Below are 21,107 nucleotides of genomic sequence, written 5' to 3' on the forward strand. Positions count from 1 at the left end.
TTTTACATCAGAGGAGTTGGGTGGGAAAAATAAAAAGGGAAAATAGGTAAACGGTTGGTTTCATAAGCTTTTTCACTTAACACATTAAGGTGTTCTTTCCAGATTAAGTAAAAAAGAAACAGTCATGTATAGCTAGTTATGAAAAACAACCAACCAACCCTATAGACTTTTCTACAAAATTGATAATTACTCATAATAAGCAAATTGCGCAGATAAATCCGGATATTGAGATGAAACTAAAGCTTCAAGCACCACCACGACCTTATCAAGAAAAGAGTCTTAGTAAGATGTTTGGAAATGCTAATTAGACACTGATTAGAAAAAGTTGTTAATATTTAAATGGCAGGCACCCATCAAAGTTGAATTATTAAAGGTCTGGATATGAAATTATGAATATATTATATCACTTCTTTGCTTGATTGATCAATCATGTGCTTACTTTTCTTTCATGGTAAAAATTTAGTTGAAAATCGATGGATACCAATGGAGTATGCCATTTAGTGTTGCAAATGAAGGGTCCATCCACATTTCCTTGAAAAACAAAACTACTAGCAAATATTTATATCTGAAAGTTGAAGTAAGAAGTGGAACAACAAGCTCATGTATTTATGTCATCTTTCATCCCAATTCATTCTCCAGCCAATACAAGTAACTTTGAATTTTTTTTTGATATATGAATTACAAATTGAATAAATCAAAATCTTGAGAAAAACTAAATAAAACTGGGTGGGTCTACATGGCAAGATTGAAAACCGAAGTATGTTTTTACCCTTCTATTTTTGGCAAACTGAAGGTGGTGATGCATCATGGTGTTGTCTTCCTCCTTGTACAACTGCTTCATATTCATGGGAAGATCTTGGTAGACAATTGTCTTTTTCTTTTTCTTTTTCTATTCTTATTTGTTTTATTTTTTGTGGTTTAATCTCAGTAGAAACAACTTTGGTGGAGGTTCTAATCATGTGGACAAGCCTACAGGGGACAATTTGTATGACATTAAATTTTATGCAATAGATTGTATTTTTTGTATATGATATTTTATTTTCTATTATGAGACATTAAATACAAATTTAATTTGAAAATTAGTAAATCTATTAATCATATTTTTTTAAAACATTTAAAATTATGACACGCAAAAATGTGTGTCATCTTCATTTATGACATGACCTTTCTTGACAAGGGATTTAATGATACGCAATGCGAGTCATAAATGCGTGTCGTAAGGTTACGACATGCAAATGTGTGTCATCTTCCTTTATGACAGGGTCTTCCTTGATACACAATGCGTGTCGTAAACACACGTCGTAAATGCGTGTCGTAATTACTCGTCGTAAACGCGCGTCGTAAATAGACGATGCGCAAAAGTGTGTCGTCTCTCGTTATGACAGGGCCTTCCTTGACACGCATTTGCGCGTTGTCTGAGCGTTTTACGACATACATTGCACGTAGTAAAAGGCTGTTTTTCTAGTAGTATACACTCGTTTTACTTGGGTCTTCTTTCTAAGACTAAAGTCAAACACACCGCAAATCCTAATCAACTTCATCAAAGAGAAAGAGCTACAGATCAAGTTGCCTGTCAGAAGAATAAGAAGTGAAAATGGTACCGAGCTCACTAATCAACTGTTGAATAGCTTTTTAGTATCAAAAGGAATCAACCACAACTTCTCGACACCATACATACCGCAACAGAATGGAGTAGTGGAGAGGAGGAACAAAACGTTGGTCGAAGCTACTAGATCAATGCTCAACTTTGCCAACTTACCTCTCTATTTTTGGGATGAAGCAGTGGCAACAACATGTTAATTTTGTTCAAAATCGAAGTATCATTTGAAAACATCTCAACAAAACTCCATATGAAAGTCTGAACAACAGAAAACCCAATGTAGATTTCTTTCATATTTTTGGTTGCAGGTGTTTTGTGATCAACAACAAAGATCATCTCAACAAATTTGCATCGAAATCTGATGAAGGCATCTCTTTGGGTTACTCAACAAACAAGGTTGCATATCGTGTTCTCATTAGGAGAACAAGACTAATTGTTGAAATCTTTGATGTCAAATTCGATGACTATTATTTCCGCAAAACTGCTCCCATTAAAGAAACCAAGTTCATCCTGGAGAATGACATTCCACCGTCATCGGGACCCTTAAACATAGTTGAAGTTAATTTTGACGACCTCTTTGATCCCGAAGAGAATGCACATCTTTCAGAGATACTGGTGTCTATGGTAGCACAACAACAACATTCAGAGGTATCTGGACCAACCGTTTCTGAAGGAACTTCATTCAATACTTCCACCTTGTCGGCTGAGGGGGAAAACTCAAATCCTTTGGAAATCGCAAGCATTGAGGTTCCAGTACTTGAAGATGTTGCTTCGGTACCTGTCCACATAGTGACCAGTCAATCAACTGTATTTGAAGATTCTAAGGACGAAAAAGTGGAAAATATTGATGCCGAAGAGGATCCAAGAATTGGAAATTACTCATCCGTTCAGGGGGAACCATCATCGGTTCCAAGGGAACTATCATTAGTCCAAGGGGAACCTTTATCTTTAGCTGCGGATCAAATCCCAACAGTTCAAGGCTCATCTACGGGATGCTTACAAAACAAGGGGGAACAACCTTCAACAGATAGACCCGAAGACACCTCTAAAGTAGAGGATATTCCATTGAATTCAATTGCTGAACATGAACAATCTTGCCTACATAGCTGGACGAAAGATCACCCACCTAGCCAAATCATCGAAAATCCATCTACAGGTATACAAACTCGTTCTTCTTCTATTTTGACTAATTTTTGTCACAATGCAGCTATCATGTCATCAATCGAGCTCAGAACCACAAAGGAGGCACTTCTAGAGCCTAATTGGATTATTGCAATGCAAGAGGAACTGACAGAGTTTGAAAGAAACAAGGTTTGGAAATTGGTACTGAAGCCTAAAGGTCATACTCTAGTTGGAACCCGATGGGTCTACAAGATCAAACTAGGGTAATCGGGTTTCGTGATCTACAACAAAGCTCGTTTGGTTACCAAAGGGTATAGTTAACTAGAAGGTGTTGATTATGATGAAACATATGCTCTGGTTGCAAGGATGGAAGCCATACATATTTTTCTAGTGTATGTAGCACATAATAACATCAAAGTCCATCAAAATGGATGTGAAAAGTGCTTTCCTCAATGGTGAATTGAAAGATGAAGTGTACTTACAACAACCTCCACTCTTCGAAAATCTAAATTTTCCCAACCATTTCTATAAGCTGGAGAAAGCGGTCTACGGTTTAAAATAGGCACTAAGAGCTTGGTATGAAACTCTTTTAGAGTTTCTTGTGAACTCTGGGTACAAACAAGGTGTCATAGATCCTACTCTTTTCATACGAGTAAATAACAAACACTTGATGTTCGTGCAAATCTACATGGATGATATTATTTTCGGTTCAACTGATCAACGAATGATGGATGATTTTGCTAAGCTCGTGACCAACAAGTTCACAATTATGAGCATGAATAGAGAGATTAATTACTTTCTAGGTCTTCAGGTCAAACAAGTCTCTCAAGGAATTTTCACCCATCCAGGAAAATATACAATTGAACTGTTGAAGAAATTCTCAATGGACAATTGCACCTCGACAAAGGTTCCCATGGCCTTCGGGTACAAGATCTTAGCTGACTCTACCAGAGAGTTAGTTGATCAAAATATACACAGAGGAATGATCAGTTCATTGGTGTACCTCACTACAAGTGGACCAGATATAGTCTTCGCCACAAGTTTATGTGCTTTTACCAGACTGATCCTAAGGTATCACACTTGAACGCAATAAAGCAGATATTCAAATATCTCAAAGGGAGTAAGGCCTATGGTCTCTGGTATCCAGCGGGAAACGACTTCAGTCTGAAGGCTTTCACTGACGTAGACCATGCAGGGTGCATACTTGATAGAAAGAGCACCTCAGGAGGATGTCAATTTTTAGGTGGAAGGTTAGTGAGTTGGTGTCAACCTATCCCATCAAGCAACCGTTGGGGTCACATCCGTTCCTCTCCCCCACTTTATTCAACGGATAAAACCATTTTCACCCCACGATTGTTGACACATCATCATGTGTCTGCAACAACATTTAATGCTCTATCTTTTCCTAGAAACATTTTGATTTATTTTTAACCGATAAAGATAAAAAAAACCAAAGGTTTTTCTTACCAGCTGTCATTAAACTGACGTGAATCAATTTTGAAATCTGGAAGTATGAAACTCCTTTTTCTTCTCCAAGAAAGTTTATGCTTTTTGAACCTTTACGACGATCTTTTTATTCTTTATCTTCTTGCAAAAACCCTTTTCGTTCAAGTACTTCTTCAAATCTTTTCATAAGAATGGTGAAATTCAGTGCCTCAAAGAAATAATCCAAGGCCTCTTGCTCTGTTAAACCTACTGGCTCTAGATCTACCATCAAGAACATCACTCCCTCCATCGTAACAAGCAACTACAGAGGAATCTTTGATGACCATGAAAGCTACAATGTATCCATCAAGCTGATGATCAAATACCTTCCCACTCATCCACTTTTTGGTGCATTTGAATCCTTCATAGAAGTTGTACCACAAGCAATCTTGTTCAAATGTGCCTTCTATGCATTTAGGCCTTTGGACAAACAACAAGAAATTCATCTCTATTTGATCGATGATTCCTTGGTAGTTCTAACCAAAGAAAAGTTTATGGAAGCCATAAACCTACGAGTTTTACCATCCACTAAGTTCTACACTCCCAACACCATCGACATCTTTGCTGCTTTGTACCAGATAGGGTATCAAGCTAAACTGAAAGGGATAACTAAATTCAAGAAGGGAAAATTACCTACTGTTTGGCAATACGTTTTCCATTATGTTATCAGATATTTATCTGGAAGAACTGGTGGTACGGATAACACGGGTAATCCACTACTCGACATCGTGTGAAGCATATTTACTGAAAACCCTGTGAACTATGGGAACTTCCTCTAGGAGGATTTCCTCTAATATGTTAGCAAGGGAACCCTGAAGGAAGGGATAATGCAACTCACCTCTGTAAGGTATTGGTCTCTGTGTTTGGTCGATCTATACAAAGATGCAAAGCTCGGTCTCAAAAATGATACCAACCTCTTCTCCTACAGAGATCTCAAAAGGTACAATCCTTCCAAAAACCAATCTCTACTCGGTCCCATTATACATCTTCCTATGTACATTCTTGAGTCTATTAGGCTCAATAATCTTGAGGGAGCTGATCACATTGTGGCTACAAGTGGTATTGCCCCATACTGCTCTACCTTGCCAAGCCCCCCACAGCTACCTGAAGCTCAAGCCCCGCAGCCCAAGCCAAAAAGGGTCAAATCCTTGGCTATAAAACACACTCCTTCAAATGTTGTATCGAAGGGTGCGAGTGTTTCGAAGAAAAGAAAATCCACCACCTTAAAGTCCACACATTACATTTAACCCTCTCCATCCAAGGCTGTTGATCCACCAGTAAACATGATTGATGATAGTTTGAATGAGCCTTCGGATTCCGGAGACATTTTCAGAAGGAAGAAGCTGAATCTTACCCTACCATGGCCAAAAGTGAAATAAGGCAGATTATGGAGTCTCTCAAAAGACTCCCGCAGCCATTCAAGTCCATGATGACTCCCCGAAGAAACCACCTCCATCCACTCTAATACAAAAAGTGTATCAGTTTCATTAGAACATGGAGACAGAACCCAATCTGGATTCCAAGTGGATCCGGATGTCGATACTTGCCGTAAGGTCTCCAGGGCTTCGCGACTGCACTTTGTTACTCCTGAGGAATTCAATTCCATTTTACTTCGTGTCTCACAAATACTTCAAACACCAGTTGCACTGCATGGTCCTTTTTAGAGACTTTTTCCAGAACAGAGCCAATACCACACTTGGTTTCATGCCACAGAGACCGATGAAGCTTTGGAAATCCTTCACCGTCGATATTACAACCAAGAGACATAGGCATGGTGAGCACCATTTTGCAAGGATCCATGAATCTGAGGGAGACCTTGGTGCGGCAAGGAATTGATGGATATGCTTCTGATGACACATGGTCTCGGTATCGACCAACAACCGAATCACAGATAAGGAAGTTTGAAGCCTTCAAAAGAGTACTCCAGGCCAGGAAAGCAAGGCAAGTTCAACAACAACAACAAAAAGAGGAATCTCTTATTCATGTTGCCAAGTACTGGGCCACTGCCTTCAACAATGCTAAAACTGTGTATGACATCCTAAAATTTCAGAAATGGATGTTTGATATGGAACACATAGTTCAAAAGGTTCAAGCTATGAAAGATAATGCCAGTGCATCAAAGCCTCCTCCCACCAACACTAAAGTACATGATTCTAATGAAGAAGGAACAAAGATTGAAATAAGTTTTGAACCACTCTTTGGGTTAGATGATGAAAATCATGATGAAGTTGAACAAACCCTCCCCTCCGATGATTTTATTATTGTTTTTGATGACAAAGAATCCAGTGGGTCACATCATTCTACTTACAAGCCCAAGAAAAAGAAAAAGAAGAAGTTGGCAGTGTCAAGAAAAGAGTTCCTAGATCTTCAGTCTAAGGTGGATCAAATTTTGGCTGCAGTCACATCTGCAATCCCGAAGACAACTGAAGAATCAACTTAGCAATCATTGGTCGACAAAGTTTAAGCCTCAGAAACAAGAGAGAAATTCTCTACTGATAGAATGCTTCTACGGTTGGAAATGGGCATTCATCAGCTAGGTAAAAGAACTATTGATCATCGGGAGTTCATCTCGAAAGCCACAACTCTCATCAACGACGTGAAGGATCTTAAGAACGAGCTTCAGAAAGCCATGCAAGAACAAGAAAACAAGTCTCAACAACTGATCAGCGAGACTCACATGTCTTATGAAACAGGTTATTCAGTTCTTCAAGACACTCTCAAAGGGTTGAGGCGATCTCTTACTACAAAAGAAAGTGTTGATGAAATCCTTCATCTTACCAAGGGAATTTATCAAACACTTTTCAATCCTGAAATGCCGACCAACAAGGAAGTGAGAGCTTAGATGGAAACCCAGTTCAATACCACCTTCTAAAAGCTTGGTTTGAGGAGCAGATGGAGCCCGCTTCCTCAAAAGCAGGAAATAATCCAAACCAGGGAATAAGAATTGAAACAGTTTCATCCTCAAAATCTTCAAAGTCAAAAACTCCCTCGGTAAATCAGTCCCACACTCCTCCTCAACATCAATCTTCTTCAGAGCACATCAAAGACCCAACTCCTCATGATTCTCCTCAACAATCAATGTCTCATAATTCTCCTCGGCATTCAACACCCCTACTTCTCCTCGACCTCAAACTCATCCTCTTTTGCAAAATTTAGAGGAGGATGTTGTTGGATTTGGTGTCTAAGCCTATAACTATAACTAGGATGTACTTGACCCAATTTTAGCATGGTCCTTATGGGTTGTCTTCACCAGTGCAATTTGATAGGATGAACTTTTGAGAATAAGGTTATTTATGATTTATTAATATATTACAAGTATAATATATTAATATGAAATCATATTGTTTAATTAATATTGATCAAGAATTAATTTGGAATTAATATTGTGGTAAAAAGAGACTAAGTTAATATATGGGGGTTGATTATGTAAATCAATGATTCTTGTAGTGTGGGCCATGATCCATGATTATTTAGATGGGCTAAACCAATGAGATCATCCATGGAGGTTAAACCCATGAAGCATAAGAATGTGGAAGGTCATGGAGCATTAGGGTTTCCATGAATGTAACCCTAGTTTAGCAACACTATAAAAGCATATCCTTAGTCCCAAAATCGATTACACACATATACTATTCATTCTAAGAGGGTGAAGTTGATTTTATGCTAGTAACTTATTCTCTCAAGCCTCCTCTTGCATATTGATGTTTGTGAACCATTAGAGGCATTACACTTGAGGTGCTCAAGCTTTCAAAGGTCAAGAACTACAAGTCCTTCTAAGAGGTAAGTCATCTAACTAGTTGTGTCATTCAATTGTTCAAATGTATGATGGTTAGGACAATGCTTTGGAAAATTGAAAATATGCATGTATAATTAGAGAAAACTTAGATCCAAAGCCTTTAGGGTTACATGTGCACCATAGGAGTGTTATAGTTCTCAAAACCCAACAGTGGTATCAGAGCCTAGGATTGTTTTTTGTTATACTTGATGCTTATTGGTTTTCAAAGTTGAAAAAAATCGATTTTCTGTCTTCTGACTGGTGAACTCGTCGAGTCCACTGGCTGATTCGACGAGTCCACCTAGTAACAGACCAACTCGATGAGTCGAGTTCATGTACTCGCCGAGTTGGTGCTCATGTGTGCAAAATTTCGAGTTTTTGGCTAGATTTGGACTAGGATCATTACCCCAAACTATTTTTTGAACCATGAAATATGTTTTTGATATGGTAATGATCATGCTTATCCAATTAAAAAGATAATTGTCATAATTTCAAGATTTGTATTAGTTTATATGATTAGGCTAATTTCTTGAAGATTGTTGATTTGAATTATCTTGTTATTATGAGTTTAACTAGATTATGGATAAGTTATTTGATTATTGTGTTAATTAAATTAATGATCTAAATGCGTTTAATGGACTCCATAACTTGTCCTCAAGTTATGGAAAATGAAAAGTATTTTCCTAAAAATTGCATTAAACTCATAAGTTATGAATATGAAGAGTTTTAACAAGTTTCAAAACTTGCTCTCAAGTTTTGGAATTTGTAAAGTATCACTAATGAAACTTTAATTCCAAACCCTAGAGCTTTAAAAGTTAAAATTCAACCTTTATACTTTATAATATTATAAGTTTAATATATATATATATATATATATATATATATATATATATATATATATATATATATATATATATATATATATATATATATATATATAAGACAAGTCGTTCTTACCGTTAGTAGGACTCATTCATGAAGTCGGTCTATAAGGGGGGTATAAGGTTACTGCCTATAAAATGGTGGTTTAATGGGTGTCCACTTTCACCCACCGCTTCCTTGACTGGTGGATGGTCGTTAGCCGAACGGGTAGGATAGGACATTAATTCTCCCTCATTAAAAGTATAATGATAAATATAAAGTAACTAAACTTTTATTAAATTCCCAATCTTTGTTATTTCAGGAAAATGTGAAAATGGTGCTAATCCATGAAATTACACTTTGCACCTTGTTAAGTCGTTAGTGGAGCGTGTGTGGTTAACCGACACACTAATCTGGGACTGACAATGTGTGGCAAAGGGTAGCTTGATGTTAATCATAGATCAACGGAGCGTGTGTGGTTAACCGGCACGTTGATTAGGTGATTCGTAACATTGGGTGTACCAAGCTAATTTGCATGATCATTCACGCCTTGTTTGTGATCCTCGCCATCCTAGTCACAAACTTGAAGGACATAATCGAGATTTAAAGATGTCATTGAAAAGTTCAATGAATCTCAAGGATCTAGGAATTTCAATCCAATTAAAACTTTATAATCTATTTTGTTTTTCATGGTGGAAATTGGTAAACAGTCATTTACCTACCTTCAAATATTTTACAATTGGATTACGACATCCCTTTTCGTAATTGTAGAATATTGTGTTGGGTCCTAGCCTTAATATTTCATTTGGGTGTAATATTAAGGATTATCATCTAACCTAAACTTTGTTCTTCATCTTTTTCAGATGTCTATCCCAAACAATGCTTCCAACTCAATCCCTTCAGGCTCTTTCTCCCTCATGAACCTATGTGGGAGGGTCATTTTTGATGGATCGAACTTCAATGACTGGATTCAAAACATCCGAATGGCTATTCGCTATAAGGACAAAGAATATGTCCTAGATAAAGAGCTTAAGGAGATTGATGTAACCACTGCTACTCCTAAACAAATCGTTGAACACACTACTCATGAGAGGGATGCGACAAAGGTGTCGTGTCTAATGATTGCTACCATGATTGCTAAGCTGCAGAAGTCCTATGAGGACCACTATTCTTTTGAAATGTATCAAGATTTTATGGAAATATACCATCAAAGTGCTCGGCAGGAGAGGAATGAGATCATTGCCTCCATGATCAAAACCAAAATGAAGGATGGTGAACCCATCACGGCCCACTTGCAAAAGATGCAGAGATTTGTGGACCGCTTGCTTAAATTGAATGTCAATTTTGATGAAGAGTTGGCTATAGATATTATTCTACACTCTTTACCTTTTTGTTATGGTTAGTTTCGTATGACCTATAATATGAACAAGGAGGAGGTCACTCTTAGCAAGCTTCAAGGCCTTTTAAGGACTGCAGAAAGCAACCTGAAAGGCAAGTCGGTTGTGTTTACTCCTACTACTTCTGCCCCTGTTCTGGCAATCGGAAATGGGAAGGGAAAGAAGAGGAAGGATCCCTACAAGAGCCGCAAGGGAAAGTCTCTTGATGGATCCTCTTCAAGTGGAACCAAATCTGGTTATGCTAATCCCTCTTCCAATCCGATGGATGCAGAGTGCTTCCACTGTCATGAAAAAGGGCACTGGAAACGAAGCTACCCCAAGTACTTGCAGGACATAAAGGATGGCAAGATCAAGCCCTCCTTTGCAGGTATTTACACTACTTAATCTAATAACTCATCACATGCTAATTCTTAGGTCGTTGATACAGGTTGTGGATTTCACATTTGTTCTGATTTGCAGGGACTAAAAGGAAGTAGGGATGTGGAGCACGAGAAGATAAACTTAATCATGGGAAATAGGAAAGTGTCGACTGTAACCAAGATTGGAGTTTATTCTTTATTGCTTAGTAATGGTTTAGATTTAGATTTAAATAATTATTGTTACTCAGCCGATATGGCGAGAAATATTATTTCCTTTCACAGTTTGTATAAACAAGTCTTACCTTTTTTTTAATAATGAAATTGGTGGTATTAATGCTTATTACAATGGTGTATTATTTTTTGAAGCATTACCTTGCAATTATATATATATATATATATATATATATATATATATATATATATATATATATATATATATATATATATATATATATATATATATATATATATATATATATATATATATATATATATATATGAAACTGTGATGGTTGTAGATAACTTAGGAAATAATGTGTTACACATTGATTCTTCCAATGATTTGGATAAGGCATGCTTGTGGCATTGTCTTCTTGGACATGTCAACAAGAAGCGCATAACCCAACTCCAAAAGCATGGAGTCTTGGAGTCATTCGACTTGAAGTCGGATGACACTTGTGAATCTTGTTTACTTGGAAAGATGACCAAGTCACCCTTCACTGGTTCTTGTGAAAGGGGTGAAGGTATGTTGGATCTCATACACACTGATGTGTGTGGAACATTCAGAACCGCCACAAAGGGATGCTAACCGCTTCTATGTGATTTTTAATGATGATTACAGTAGGTATGGTTATGTCTACTTAATCAAGCATAAGTCAAAAACCTTTGAAAAGTTCAAAGAGTTTAAGCAGGAAGTGGAGAATCAATTAGGTAGGAAGATAAAGATGCTGCGATCCGATCGAGGAGGATAGTATCTTAGTATCGAGTTCCTAGACTATCTTATGGAATGTGGAATTGTTTCACAGTTGACACCACCTATAACACCACAACTTAATGGTGTGGCTGAAAGGCACAATCGAACCTGGCTAGACATGGTTCGTTCCATGATGATTCGAGCTTCGTTACCTATCTCATTATGGGGTATGCCTTAGAGACTACCACCCATATCCTTAATCTAGTCTCTACCAAAAAGGTTTCCAGAACACCTCACAAGATGTGGACATGGAAGGTTCCCTCGTTAGACCACATCAAAGTTTGGGGTTGTGAGGCTTTCGTGAGACACAAGACTCATGACAAGCTCGAACCTTGGAGTGAGCGATGTATTTTCATTGGCTACCCACAGATGTCCTTTGGATATCTCTTCTATAGACCGAGTGACAATATGTTGTCTTCGTTGCGAGGAGATGAGTATTTTGTGAGAGAGAACTCATATGCCAAGGGGACAGTGGGAGGTAAATCGACCTTGAAGAGCTTCAAGAGTCAAGTGGTCAAGGAACCTCAAACACTAGCACTCAACCCGAGGAGGAAACTCCGGTTGAGCCAATTGACGAGTCCATACCTCTTAGGCATTCCAGTAGAGTTAGTGTTCCACCTATGTTATATGGTTTTCATATAACAGTTAAAGGTGATACATTTATCAGTGATAGCACACTGGTAAATCTATATGAACCTAGCAACTACAAGGAAGCCATGGCAAGCCCCGAGTCTGCAAAATGGAAAGAGGCTATGTACAGCGAGATTCAGTCCATGTATAACAATCAATTTTGGAACATGGTTGACAATGTACCAAGTCGTATGACAGTCGGGTGCAAATGGATCTTCAAGAAGAAGACCGATATCGATGGGAAAGCACACACATATAAGGCATGACTGGTTACGAAGGGCTTTACTTAAACTCATGGAGTTGACTATCATGAGACCTCCTCACCAGTAGCGAAGATTAAATCTATAAGGGTTATGCTAGCTATAGATGCATTTCATGACTATGAAATATGGCAAATGGATGTTAAAACCACATTCCTTAATGGAAAGTTGGTTGAAGATGTTTACATGAGTCAGCCAGAGGGTTTTGTCAATGAAAAGTATCCTAATAGAGTGTGTAAGCTTGAGAAATCCATTTATGGATTAAAACAAGCATCTCATAGATGGAATCTTTGTTTTGATGAGAAAGTCAAAGAGTTTGGATTTTCGATAAGCGAGGATGAGTCCTATGTATATGTCAAAGCTAGTGGGAGCATAGTGAGCTTTCTGGTATTGTATGTAGATGACATACTGCTCATAAGAAACGACATCCTAACCTTACAGGAGGTTAAGTCCTGGCTTGGGAAGTGTTTCGCTATGAAGGACCTCGGAGAAGCTGCTTACATCTTAGGGATAAGGATATTGAGAAACAAGAGTAAAAGACTAATAGGACTTAGTCAAAGTACCTACTTGGACAAGGTATTGAAGCGTTTCAGCATGGAGAACTCCAAGAAAGGTGACCTACTTATCCAAAGCAATACCAAACTGAGTAAGAATCAGAGTCCGAATACAGAGGCTGAGATAGCAGAAATGAGTCGAATACCATATGCTTCCGTAGTTGGCTCGATCATGTATGCTATGACTTGTACCCGCCTTGATGTGGCCTATGATTTGAGCATGGTCAGCAGATATCTAGAGAATCCTGGTAAAGCTCATTGGACTGTGGTTAAGATCATTCTTAAGTACCTACGGAAGACTATGGATTGGGTCCTTACCCTTGGTGGGAGTGATGAATTGAGAGTGACAGGGTATAGCGACGCCAACTTTCAAACTGACCGAGATAATTTTCGCTCTCAGTGGGGCTGGGTGTTTACCCTCAATAGAGGAGCAGTGACATGGAAAAGCTCCAAATAGGAGACTGTAGCTATTTCAACATGCGAATCAGAGTGCATAGCAGCAAGCGAAGCATCAAAGGACGCGATATGGTTGAAAAACTTCATCGGAGACCTTGGAGTCATTCCATCCATAAAGGAGCCTATGGAGATTTTCTGCGATAATGAAGGCGCGGTTGCCTTAACCAAGGAACCGAGAGATCATGGTAGAGCCAGGCATATCGACAGAAAGTACCACTTCATAAGACATCAAGTTGAAGAAGGATACCTCATGGTAAAGGGGATATCGTCAGAGGACAACCCATCAGATCGTTTTACAAAGGGACTGACTAGGGCTAAGCACTTGTAGCATGCAAGGGGCATTGGTTTAACGGATGATATTAGTTTTAGTGGTTAGATAAATAGAAACTTGTAGTAGCTAAATTGTAATTGAAATTTGATGATTAAATAAAAGGAGTTTTATTGATAAGTAAAGTTACTGTCTTATGCCAATTATTTACTATTGTTTTACTTTGCATGTTGTGACTTCAAGAATATTAAAATTATTCAAACCATCTGTAACACCCGGTCCATGATACGTATTTAAATTCAAGTAATTTTTATGTTTTGCCCTGGGACTCGGCGAGTTGGAGTAGACTCGACTTTGGACCTAGAGGTTTAATGACCTACTTGACAAGTCGGGGGACCAACTCGATGAGTAGGAGTTTTCTGGATGAAACCCTAATGTTAGGGTTTACACCCTATTTAAACGTCTTATTCTTCCTCAACCCAGCCCCCATCGTCCCTCCCAACCCAGAGAAACCCTAACTCGAAACCCTAAGCCCCTTTTGAGTGTTCTTGAGCTTTTTGGTGACTTTTATGTGCATTTGAAGTTGGAAGAGAAGAAGAAAGCTTGGGAGTTCAAGTGGAAGCTAGTAGATCTAGAGGTTTTGCTTCATTCTCAGTTCATTCAAGTTAAAAAGCTTGAACCTTGACCATTTATCTCCTAGATCTTGTTTTAGGGCTATTTTCTACTCGGATTTGTATGTATATTTGGAGTTGCACTTCAGATCTGGAACCATTGAGGGTTCCCATGGCATAAAGGTGCCAACTTTATGGCCTTGGGAGACCCATGCAACATATAAACCCCTTTTTATGGATTTTTGAGCCAAAGGCCCCATGCATGGACATCAAGTTTGTAGCTTTACGTATAAAATGGACCCCTAGGAGGCCATATCTATGGTTTTGATGCATTAAGACCCATTATAATTGACTGAATAGTTTTGGACAAAGAGGGACTCGGCGAGTCGGATCACATTTTCCCCAAATGCCTTATGGTAATGGTCTTTGGTTGAGTGGAAGGAACACTTAGCCTGTTAGGAGTTTGTTATGGACTTGAAGATTGAAGGACTCGACGAGTTCAAGGCAATGTCCCAACCACATGAAGACGGAATCGACGAGTTCAAGGATGAACTTGGCGAGTCATAGACTGAATATCTTCATATGGATGAAAATGAACTCGACGAGTTCAAGGAAGAACTCGGCGAGTCGGTTGAAGATAGTCTGATGCGTTGTTGAAGGCAAACTCATTGAGCTCTTGCTAGACTCGACAAGTAGGGACAGGATTACAACATTTTGTGGTCATGGGGACTCGGCGAGTTGGTGGACCAACTCGGCAAGTCGAGTCAACCAGATGTTGACTTTGACCAAGGTTTTGACCTTGACTTTGACTGGGACTTGAGTAACCCTTGTAAGGGTTATGAGTATGAATTTATAACTTAGAAAAGTTGTCGTATAGGCATTGAAGAGTCAAGGAGAGTCTAGACTCGACGAGTAGGGACGGGATTCGGGCATTTTGTGGTCATGGGGACTCGGCGAGTTGGTGGACCAAATTGGCGAGTCGAGTCAACCAGATGTTGACTTTGACCAAGGTTTTGACCTTGACTTTGACTGGGACTTGAGTAAACCTTGTAAGGGTTATGAGTATGAATTGATAACTTAGAAAAGTTGTCATATAGGGATTGAGGAGTCTAGGAGAGTCGATTTTCACACCGAGGACAGTGCAGGCACTACACGACATTGATGTGAGTTACCTTTGTAACGCCCGCAAATCCGGGCTAGTCAATTTAGAGGCAATAGGGGTCGCAATTGAATTTTCGACAAAATATTATTCAGAATAAATAATCTTAACCAAGTTGTAGAATATGTCACAAGGTTTCTGTACATATAAAGAACGCCGAAATCCGAGTTATAACGAAGAAGTTATGACCCGTCGAAGTTTCGCGACGGAACCGGCACGGCACCAGGAAGCGTAAATAGTGAATTTATGATAGAGCGAGATTTAGCCTTAGCGATCTAAACAAAAGTTGTAGAATACGTTAAACTAAGAGCATCGATAAAAAGAACACCCAAATCTGACTTCGTATGAAGAAGTTATGATTTTTCGAAGTTTCAGATTAGCAGTGTACAACCCGAAATTCAAATGTTAGATTGAGCGGTTTTTAGCCGACATGACCTAAACGAGAATCGAAGATCTCATTAAGATTAGCGTAACGAGAAAAAGATGGGCGAAAACGGACGTCGGATGAAGAAGTTATGAGGATTTAACGGACCAATCATGTCCCGGTCTATTAATAATATTAAATTTAAAATAGAATCAAAATTAGCCGACAGAGTCTAAACAAAAGTTGTAGAGTACGTTCCCACCTTCACGTGGATATAAAGAACGTCGAAAATGGAGCTCGTACGCGAATCGGAAATTGGGAAAAAATTGCAGTCGGAACTAAATTGATGTGTCCAGTTATGTTCAGTCAGGCGAATCGGAAATTGGGAAAAAATTGCAGGACAATAAGTATGACTATGTTCCATGTATTTGTCCGCATAGATATCTTGAGAATAGAGGAATATATGATCCGTTATCTGAAGGACGCGTCACTGACTAGGTCAGAGTTCGACAACTGCTTTTGAAAGCTTACGATTGCTAAGTCGGATCCTGAAGTCACATTGGCAGTTATATTTATTAGACTTATCCAAGTGAGAGATTGTTGAATTTGATGTCTAAGCCGACAACTATAACTAGGATGTACTTGACCCGATTGCAGCATGGTCCTTTTGGTTGCCTTCACCGGTGCAATTTGATAGGATGGACTTTTGAGAATAAGGTTATTTATGATTTATTAATATATTACAAGTATAATATATTAATATGAAATCATATTGTTTCATTAGTATTGATAAAGAATTAATTTGAAATTAATTTTGTTGTCAAAAGAGACTAATTAAATATATGGGGATTGATTATGTAAATCAATGATTTTTGTAGTGTGGGCCAATGATCCATGATTATTTAGATAGGCTAAACCAATGAGATAATCCATGGAGGTTAAACCCATGGAGCATAAGAATGTGGAAGGTCATGGAGCATTAGGGTTTGCATGAATGTAACCCTAGCTTAGCAACACTATAAAATCATACCCCTAGTCCCAAATTTGGTTACACACATACACTATTCATTCTAAGAGGGCAAAGTTGATTTTATGCTTGTAACCTATTATCTCAAGCCTCCTCTTGCATATTGGTGTTTGTGAACCATTAGAGGCATCACACTTGAGGTGCTCAAGCTTTCAAAGGTCAAGAGCTACAAGTCCTTCTAAGAGGTAAGTCATCTAACTAGTTGTATCATTCAATTGTTCATATGTATGTTGGTTATGACAATGCTTTGGAAAATTGAAAATATGCATGTGTAATTAGAGAAAACTTAGATCCAAAGCATTTAGGGTTGCATGTGTACCATAGGAGTGTTATAGTGCTCGAAACCTAACAGATGTTTCATCTAAAACTATTTTTGTCAAACATGTCGACAATCTAAAACTAACAAAATGATTAAAAAAAAAACACTTAGTTTTTTTTTTCCTTTTTGGCAAACACATACACACTCTCTAATCATTCTTTTAAAACTACACATTTTTCAACTAAATGACTTAAGCACTCAACCATTTGGAAATAAACATATAAGACACATTGATATCATGAATCCAAAAGTCTTTCCGTCAACCAACTTAATTGTAACGCCCGTAGATCCGAGCTAATCAACTTAGAGATAATAGAGGTCGAAAACGACTTTTTGACAAAATATTATTTAGAACAAATAATTTAAACCAAGTTGTAGTATATGTCACAAGCTTTCCGTACATATAAAGAACGCCGAAATCCGAGTTATAACGAAGAAGTTATGACCCTTCGAAGTTTCGCGATAGAACCGGCACGACACCGAGAAGCGTAAATAGTGAATTTACGATAGAGCGAGATTTAGCCTTAGCAATCTAAACAAAAGTCGTAGAGTATGTTAAGCTAAGAACATCGATAAAAAGAACGCCCAAATCTGACTTCGTATGAAGAAGTTATGATTTTTCGAAGTTTCGGATTAACAGTGTACAACCCGAAATTCGAATATTAGATCAAGCGGTTTTTAGCCAACCTGACCTAAACGAGAATCGAAGATCTCGTTAAGAGTAGCGTAACGAGAAAAAGATGGGCGAAAATGGACGTCGGATGAATAAGTTATGAGGATTTAACGGACCAATCCTATCCCGGCCTGTTAATAATATAAAATTTAAAATCGATTCAAAATTAGCCGAGGGAGTCTAAATGAAAGTTGTAGAGTACGTTCCCACCTTTGCGTGGATATAAAGAACGTCGAAAACGTAGTACGTATGCGAAAGTTACGATTTTTAGAAGTTGAGGGTGAGATTTGTGAAACTAATGCAAGGATTGATGACGTGGCCTAGCTCCCAGCCGTCCGATGAACTCGCTTCGGATGAGTGACACGCCACTCTCACATTACGCCCAGCGTCCAAGCTCGGGTACGCGCCGCGTACGCCTTGCACTCCTCGGTCCAGCTTGAGCCACGTCGCCCCGTCCGAAGCTTGCCACCTGTCTTCCTTATCCGAAGCTACGCCCCACGTAGCGAGGCCCTCGCGGCTATAAAAGGAGGCCGAGGCTGCCCGCATTTTTCACACCAAAATCCTTTCTCTCTCTAATTTCTTTCTCTCTCTAGCTTCCCAAACCACCCCTAAGCCCTAGGAAAAATACCTAGCACCCTAAGGAAGACCCGAGGCTCCCGGAGTCCCGAGAAAAAGTGTCTTTCGGTTTTGAAACGCTGCTCCAAATAAAGTTCCGGTTTTCGATAAAATTCGCTGTAAGCGAGCTACTCTTACGCAATTTTTAATATAGCTTCCAAATAATTATAGTAATGTTATTATGTCCTTAAAATAATTATTTGGGCTATTATTATGAGTTATATTGAGTGTTATTTAACGCTTATATAATAATAATAATAGTCAGACTATTAATTTGTTGCGGTTATCATTAGGCTAAACCCTAATGGTATTGATACTAGGTTTTATCGAAGGAAATTGTTTTGAGAGTATCGAAGCACTGTCCGAGTGCTGAGTCACCACCTTTCAGGTGAGTGCATGGTCCCCTTCAACTTACACATAGATATGAAGTATTTACTACATGCTATGTGTGCATATTGTCTGTTTACTTGCTGTCTATGCTCGGTAAAAGATTTTATACACATTTTAAATGATTTAAACTATATATGTATTTTATATCTACGAAAATGTTGGGGTAAAACATGGGTAGATATAATAGATGAAATATGAGTTGGACGATGAGTTGAGAGGTGGTATAGACTATGAGGTATGGGTGAGAGGTGTACGATGTGAGAAACCTTTTTTTCCCAAACGATGTCCCCGTCATTCAGTAGAGTATGGATGACAACCACGGACTATTCTAGACAGTCCAGTGGAACACTAGCAGGCTCGCAACCTGTAGATGTTGTGAACGATGTGTTCACTCGGTGTATTCTAAACCTTGGTGATCATGCAGACTTGATGCCTAGACCTTGGTGATCATGCAAACTTGGTGCCAAAACCCTGGCGACTATGCAGACTTAGTGCCTATTGTATAAATTCTGGCGACTATGCAGACTTAGTGCCTAAACCCTGGTGACGATGGACTTCGTGCCGATTCCTTATGATGATCCTTAGGAATGTATGGATGAGGAACGGTTGATTCTTAGGGTAGATCCTTAAGAATAAAGAAGATAATGAGGATGGGTAATTGGGTTGATTGTTTGATTGTTTGAACATAATAATTATATTATTGTGGGTTGAAGACCCTATGTACTCACCAGGTTTCCCAACCTGACCCACTCAGTCTATTTATATCATAGGTGTTGATATGAAGTCACATTACACTGAGAGATTTAAAGAGATGTAGATCACTAGTGTAAATAAATGTAAGTTCTGTTTATGCTTATGTTTCTATATTAACGATGATATCCCAATGTTTTAAAATGAACAAAATACGTTTCTTCGAAAATGTTTTAAAAACGTATTTATCGTGTTTTTCTGGGAACAAATTTCCGCAACATTTTATTAAAAGAAGTACTCTGATTTTTATAAAGCATAAACAAAATCGGTCTTTTCTGGCCGTGAAAATGGAGATGTCACATTAATTAACTTTCAACTTAATGCTTCTATTACAAAACCAAAAGAAATTATAACACAATCTTGATTATCAAACAATACCAACTTATTTAACTTGAGCATTTTAAAAATCAATAAGTTCCAAACGTTCTTAAATTTGGAACCTAAAAGGTAGTGATAACAACCGCATCCAAGCACTTTTACTGAACCTTCAATAATCTTCACGTGATCAATTCAAGAAACTTAACCCGAGAACATAGAGAAAGAAGGGATATTGGCATGTCAGCAATGATCAACTTAGCTCCAAACATAAGCTGACATAGGGGAAGAAAATAATAAATGATCAATCCTTTTAACTTGAGCATCACAACTTGTCATGAAAACATTATAAGTGATCCAGGCAACGGCAGCTCGGTGACGATTCTAGAAAGTAAAACCATATGGTTTACTGTTTAAATGAAACCGATATAAAATGAAAAAAAAAAAAAATCAAACAATACTAGTTGCGAGTTCGGATCGGGTCAAGTCGTGTATGTCATTTTTTTTTGAGTTCCTACAATTGTAACCGGTGAGGAGCGTTGTGCCTGATTGTGATCAACGATTGTGAAGATTGTGAAGACTGAAGCTGGAATTGAGGACGGAAGAGGAAACATCGTTCTCTAATGACTACTGCCGTTCACACGATTTTGGTTTTTTCTAATTTAAGTTGTATTAGACTACTTTTACCAAAAGTATTAGGGTAATTCACTAAAAATATTTAGGATAAGTTACCGGTTTTAATTCTGTATACTTTATTATTATTATTATTATTATTAATAAAAGATAGTCAAGTGACCTACCATACTTACCCATGGCACTGCACAGCTAAATTTTTTTTAGCAACCTAATACGCACTGTCATACTACAATGGAATAGTACATACAAATTGAGCTATGTAGAAATTACCTTATATGTTAAAGAGAAAACAAATAAACATATACAACCTATACATATTAGTATATAACTAGGACAAATTATCTGTAATAAGATAAAGTTAATAAAACTTCAAGTGTAGCTTTTTGTAGTAGGAAAATTCTCATGCTTTTGGGGGATATTTGCATTAGAAAATAGTCGTTGCTGAAAAGACAACAAATTGTAAAGTTGCATCCGCATGTCACCCATGAATGTCTGCCAAACCATTGTG

This window comes from Lactuca sativa, chromosome 5, assembly GCF_002870075.4.
Source record: "Lactuca sativa cultivar Salinas chromosome 5, Lsat_Salinas_v11, whole genome shotgun sequence".
NCBI lineage: Eukaryota > Viridiplantae > Streptophyta > Magnoliopsida > Asterales > Asteraceae > Lactuca > Lactuca sativa.